The sequence below is a fragment of the Hyperolius riggenbachi genome, chromosome 5 (assembly GCF_040937935.1).
Source record: "Hyperolius riggenbachi isolate aHypRig1 chromosome 5, aHypRig1.pri, whole genome shotgun sequence".
NCBI classification, from domain to species: Eukaryota; Metazoa; Chordata; class Amphibia; order Anura; family Hyperoliidae; genus Hyperolius; species Hyperolius riggenbachi.
The window spans coordinates 347,384,347-347,391,384 of record NC_090650.1 but is presented as its reverse complement, the minus strand read 5'-3'; the positions used below and the strand labels follow the sequence as shown (position 1 = coordinate 347,391,384).

General features: G+C 43.6%; 1 non-coding gene across 1 annotated transcript; it reads left to right on the top strand.

Moving 5' to 3' along the window:
- Positions 1-1,944: 1,944 nt before the first annotated feature.
- Positions 1,945-2,017, top strand: TRNAV-AAC (transfer RNA valine (anticodon AAC)). Its single transcript has one exon. It is a non-coding gene; the product is annotated as a tRNA-Val (tRNA).
- Positions 2,018-7,038: the final 5,021 nt, after the last annotated feature.

The following is a 7,038-nucleotide window of genomic DNA, read 5'->3' as shown; positions in this document are numbered from 1 at the left end:
CCCCTTGAAAATCATCTAGTGAATTTTGATTGGCTTTTTTTAGGCTCCACCCACTTATCTGTATAATAATCTGTGCCATTAACAGTGCAAGAATGGCAGCAATGTAAATATTCCCCTTGAAATTCAAAAGATGAATTTTGATTGGCTAGGGTACGCTCCACCCACTTTCCTGAATATTAATCCTAGTCACCCAGTGTCCAACTGTGTCAAGTTTGTGAACCCTGCCAATAACAGAATGGCTGAAATAAATCTAACAAATATGATAGGCTGTTTGTGGCTCCACCCCCTGTAGTGAATTTGGTTCCCAGTAACCCAATTACTGACTGTATCAGGCTCGAGGCCTCTGCCATTAACAGTGTAAGAATGGTAGCAATGTAAATATTCCCCATGAAAATCAATAGGTGAATTTTGATTGGCTGTTGTAGGCTCCACATACATTTTTGAATAATAACCCCAGGCACCCAGTGGCCAATTGTGTCAAGTTTGGGAACCCTGAAATGTAAAAAATGTAGTTTCTGGCACCCACTTTTTGTAACCTTGACATATAGTCACTCAATTACCAAGTTTATCAGCTTTGGGGTCCTTGGTATCAATACTTTGTATATCTGATTGGCTGTTTGTGGCTCCACCCCTTTCTGAATTTGAACTCCAGTCACCCAGTGACCAACTGTACCAGGGTTGAGGCATCAGCTATTAACAGTATAAGAATGGTAGCAGTTTAAATATTCCCTTTGAAAATCAAAAGTTGAAGTTTGATTGGCGGTTGTAGGCTCCACCCACTTTCCAAAATCTTAATCTCATTCACCCAATGACCAACTGTGCAAAGTTTGACAACCCTGCCATTAACACTGTAAGAATGGCTGCAGTTTATATCTTGCCAATAAAATTTGTTTTTGCTCCACCCACTTTGTGTAACCTTGTCACACAGTCACTCAATGACCAATTTTGTGAGCTTTCAGGTTCCTGGAATCAAAAATGTGTGAATGGAAGCAGTTTATCCAGCAAAGAAATCTGATTGGCTGTTTGTGGCCCCGCCCCTTTAGTGAATTTGGACCCCAGTCACCCAATGACTGACTACAGCAAGTCTGAAGCCTCTGCCATAAACAGTGTAAGAATGGCAGCAGTTTAAATGTTCCCCTTTAAACGCAATAGGTGAATTTTGATTGGCTGTTGTAGGCTACACCCACTTTCCTAAATCTTAATCTTATTCACCCAGTGACCAAGTGTGGCAAGTTTGAGAACTCTGCGAATAACAGTGTAAGAATGGCTGCAGTTTACATTTTCCCATTTAAAATGAATGGCTGAATTTTGATTGGCTGTTCTATGCTCCGCCCGCTTTTCCTGGATTTGTAACCTCGGTCACCAAGTGACCAACTGTGCCAAGTGTGGGGACTCTGGCTTAATTACTGTGAGAATAGCAGCCTTTTACATTTTTTCAATTGACTTGAATGGGTGAAATGTTATTTGCTGTTTGTAGCTCTGCCCAGGTGTGCAGGGGGGCGCGAGACCCCCAGAAACTATCATCCCAGGTAGTAAGGGATCTGTATACCAAGTTTCGTTCAAATCGGTCAAGCTGTTTTCGAGTGAACGCGGCACATACACACATACACACACATATACATCCGATTTTATATACAGGAACTTCTCAAAAAATTAGCATATTGTGATAAAGTTCATTATTTTCTGTAATGTACTGATAAACATTAGACTTTCATATATTTTAGATTCAAATACACACAACTGAAGTAGTTCAAGCCTTTTATTGTTTTAATATTGATGATTTTGGCATACAGCTCATGAAAACCCAAATTTCCTATCTCAAAAAATTAGCATATTTCATCTGACCAATAAAAGAAAAGTGTTTTTAAAACAAAAAAAGTCAACCTTCAAATAATTATGTTCAGTTATGCACTCAATACTTGGTCAGGAATCCTTTTGTAGGTGGTTTCTGTAGTGTAGTGGTTATCACGTTCGCCTAACACGCGAAAGGTCCCCAGTTTGAAACTGGGCAGAAACATAGTGGCTGGATAGTGTAATGGTTAAGGGCTCGGCCTCTGACACAGGAGACCTGGGTTCGAACCATTTACCAGTGGTTTTGGCACTGTGAGCAGGTGCCAGGTCGTGCTGAAAAATGAAATCTTCATCTCCGTAAAGCTTTTCAGCAGATGGAAGTATGAACTCAGTTTTGACCCAGAAACAGCGGCAGAAGCGCCTGACCTGGGCTACAGAGAAGCAGCACTGGACTCTTGCTCAGTGGTCCAAAGTACTTTTTTCGGATGAAAGCAACTTTTACATGTCATTCGGAAATCAAGGTGCCAGAGTCTAGAGGAAAACTGGGGAGAGGGAAATGCCAAAATGCCTGAAGTCCAGTGTCAAGTACCCACAGTCAGTGATGGTCTGGGGTGCCATGTCAGCTGCTGGTGTTGGTCCACTGTGTTTTATCAAGGGCAGGGTCAATGCAGCTAGCTATCAGGAGATTTTGGAGCACTTCATGCTTCCATCTGCTGAAAAGCTTTATGGAGATGAAAATTTCATTTTTCAGCACGACCTGGCACCTGCTCACAGTGCCAAAACCACTGGTAAATGGTTTACTGACCATGGTATTACTGTGCTCAATTGGCCTGCCAACTCTCCTGACCTGAACCTCATAGAGAATCTGTGGGATATTGTGAAGAGAAAGTTGAGAGATGCAAGACCCAACACTCTGGTTGAGCTTAAGGCCGCTATCGAAGCATCCTGGGCCTCCATAACACCTGAGCAGTGCCACAGGCTGATTGCTTCCATGCCACGCCGCATTGAAGCAGTCCTTTCTGCAAAAGGATTCCCAACCAAGTATTGAGTGCATAACTGAACATAATTATCTGAAGGTTGATTTTTTTGTTTTTATTGGTCGGATGAAATATGCTAATTTTTTGAGATAGGAAATTTGGGTTTTCATGAGCTGTATGCCAAAATCATCAATATTAAAACAATAAAAGGCTTGAACTACTTCAGTTGTGTGTATTTGAATCTAAAATATATGAAAGTGTATTGTTTATCAGTACATTACAGAAAATAATGAACTTTATCACAATATGCTAATTTTTCGAGAAGATCCTGTATATAGATTATAACTGCAGTTTTCTACAGCAACCAATCAGTTTCACTTGCTTAGAAAAACATGGAACCTGGTTCCTCTGGGCAAGTGCTCCATATTTGCACCACATTTTATTACAGTAGCCCCTATGTCTTTTGGCACTGTTTCTATGCAACTATACACCCTGTATATCCTTGCAGCTGACACTTTCTAGTACATATTCTACTGCTGGAAGGAAATACACCATTGTTTGTTTCTCATTGCCACTGAATTATACATAACTTGGATGTGGCTTTTAAACACACTTTTGTTGTTTACCGTTATCTAGTTTTCATTTCAGAGCGGCCAACATATTAGACTTTGCTGGCTACTGTCAGCATCCTTTCCAATGTTACACTGCCTAGAGTGTATTTGTAGCTGGCAGTATTTGCCAAGATGTGGAAAACAGTAACTCAAAACTTGGTGTACAAGTTACATAGAACATACATACCCTATTTTTCTACTCACAAGTGTGATTGAAAAACCTTTTGGAAAGAAATGTGAACCTGCAAAACCAGTGCCTTGTATGTCGGCATGCAGGACCTTGGATATTATAACTGGTACCTTTCCAGGAATGCTTCTAGTGCATTCAGTTACATGCTGAAAACCTTTGTCTGCCATGACCATGAAAAACATTATCACATGAGCAATGAAAAAAAAAATGTTTTGATATCAAAAGCATCCTTAGCTATGAACAAGGTATTGGCAAGCCTTTTAAGACATCTATTGTTTCACAGTTTGTGTGATATTTAGTCAACTTTTGGCTTGCTGCCATTATGTAATGATTGGTGTCAGCAACACAGATATTTTCTGATCATTGGTGATCTGCAGTATCACCAATAATACAGATACTATACCTGATTATGTGGTGATCTGCAGAATCACCAATAATGCTAGTATAGCTAGACACCGGACATCCAATGTGATATTGTGTTTGGTGCAACAGTAAACGGAGAATGTAGTAAAGGAAGGTTCACCGCTGCACTGTGAGCTGCCAGAGACAGTGCTGGACCCTTAGCTGCTCAATCCAATCCAAGTACAAGGTAGTAAGGAAGCTATGAAGCTATGAAGCTATGATTAAGGGCATGTCTGGCCCGAAACATGTCAGCTGTGCTTTTTAACTGTTGAGGATATGTCCTGAATAAAGATTGAGCATTGTAAGAGACATCGCTGCGGACCTTCCTTACTACCTAGTAAACGGAGAAGTTATCTCCCGAGAAGCAGCCAAGGATTCCCTGAGGAGCAGGGAATCAGACTGCACTGCAGCCAGTGGACCCCTGAGGGGCAGGTTCCCACTGACTGTGCTGCAAGATGATCTCCTGAAATGGAGGTAATCCAGACAGTACTGCAGCCAAGGATTCCCTGAGGAGCAGGGAATCGGATGGTACTGCAGCCAGTGGACACCTGAGGGGCAGGGACCACTGACTGGACTGCAAGAGTGATAACTGGTGTAATGAGAGATATGATTGGACTGCAGCCAGGGACTCCCTGAGGAGCAGGGAATCAGACTGTACTGCAACCAGTGATTCCCTGTGGGCAGGGAATCAGACTGTACAGCAGCCAGTGGACTCCTAAGGGATAGAGACCACTGACCGAGCTGCAGGATGGCCCCCTGAGGAGCAATTAACCATAAGCCTGTGCTTGCAGCTGATGAACACCTGAAGAGCAAGTGTCACAGATAGTACAGTAAGGCTGATCACCCAAGGGTTGGGTGACAGTCAGAAAGGTCAGACAAGCAAAGTCGGCAACACACGGACAGATAAAGTACAGAGATGGAAGACTGATTCGGTATCTGGGTACAGGCAATGTCGGCAACAGGTAATCAGATAGGCGGAGGTACCAAAGCAGCAAGCAGGAGAGTGGTCAGGAAAGCCAGAGGTCATAACAGGTAACAGAATAAATATGAATCCTAGTCTTAGGTGTGAGGTCCTTGGTCTCAACACCTGGGAACTAGTCTAATAGATAACAGTAGCAATGTAGCAATCTCCTAGTCTTAGGTGTGAGGTCCTTGGTCTCAACACCTGGGAACTAGTCTAACAGATAAACAGTAATACTTAAAGGGCTATCACCAGAATCTGACTAAGTGTGAATTCCCAGCTCCAGCTGGTTCTAACACACTGTAAGATCTGACTGGGGTCTGAGTGCTCACACGTAAGTTTTCGCAACAGCAGACAACTTGCAACTGACAGGCAAGTCCTATACATACCCAGAGCGCCCCGCAGCGCCGCCCCATTCACACAGCCAATCCGGAGCATAGCTGAAGTCAGCTGATTGGCCTGATCAGCTGACTCCCCTTCTACTAGCATAAAGGTCCTGTCGCCTGGCGCGCGCGTAGCTCTCAATCTGTGTGCACTAGAAGGACCAGGCGAACCAGCAGCGTGTTGCTGCGCGGCAGAAGCCGCCGGCTGGAATGCGGAGATAGCCGCCATGCCGCTTGCCCGCGCGGCGGCATCTCCGCTATTCATTACACATTACCTTCCAGAGTTGAAAAAGGGCAATTTAAAATATTATGTGATTGTGCAAAACTTTTTATTCAAAATACAAACAAACATTTTTCACTGTTAAGAATTTTTTGGCAAACAAAAAAGGGGGTGTGGGAAACATTTACCATATATACTTAGATATGAAGCACAGTGGTGTAGTGGTTATTACTCTCACCTTGAAGTGCTGGGTCCCCGGTTTGGATCCCAGCCACGACACTATCTGCACAGAGTTTGTATGTTCTCTCTGTGTCTGTGTGGGATTCCTCTGGGCACTCCGGTTTCCTTCAACATCCCAAAAACATACAGATAAGTTAATTGGCTTCCCCCTAAAGTTGGCCCTAGACTACGATACATTCACTACATGGTACATACATATGACTATGGTACGAATTAGATTGTGAGCCCCTTTGAGGGACAGTTAAGACAATCTACTCTGTACAGTGCTGGGGAAGATGCTGGCCCCATATAAATACTAAATAACAATGAATTAATTTGAATATGAACCAAAACCCCATTTTTACTTGAGACATCAGATAAAATTGTCACCATATTTATAAAGGAAGAGGGCCTTTGCTCCCCCACTGTTGCACCGCTAACATGCTGTATTCGTGCTTATCTCAACAATAATGTCCTCCCTGTTGCCATTATAGCGGTCCCTCTTTGCCACTCTGCCATCACTAGTGTAACTGCAGAGATCAACAATGAAAAGAGAACCAAAACAAGGCTGGAGTACATTGGCTACAGACACAGTGGCAAACAGAAGAGGGAGACATCAGCTGAAGAGAGGAATATAGGAAAGGTTGCTATACACTTAATCTTTATCATGTTTCACTGCACATAGACTTGCAAAATAATCCGATCTGAACATTTGTATCGTGCTTTTCTCCTGTCGGATTTAATGCACTCAAGAGCTGCAGTCACTAATGGTGCGCTCAAGAGGCCACCCTGCAGTGTTAGGGAGTCTTGCCTTGGACTCCTTACTGAATAGGTACTGACCCAAGCCAGGATTCAAAATATCAAACACTAATTTAACCAGAACAACAGAGGAAGAAAGTTTTTGGTTATACTTTTCAGGTCTGCATACAGGGTGGCAATTAGTGTTGGGCGAACAGTGTTCGCCATTGTTCGGGTTCTGCAGAACATCACCCTGTTCGGGTGATGTTCGAGTTCGACCGAACACCTGATGGTGTTCGGCCAAACCGTTCGGCCATATGGCCGAACTAAGAGCGCATGGCCGAACGTTCCCCGAACGTTCGGCTAGCGCTGTAATTTGCCGAACGGGTCACGTAGTTCGGACCCGAACGCGCTCTGATTGGCCGAACGGGTCACGTGGTTCGGGTAAATAAATACCCGATCCACGTCATTTCTCCGCCATTTGTCTGTGGGTTTAGCTTTGGGTAGGCAGGCAGGGTAGTTCTCTCTCCAGCCAGGCTAGCCAGG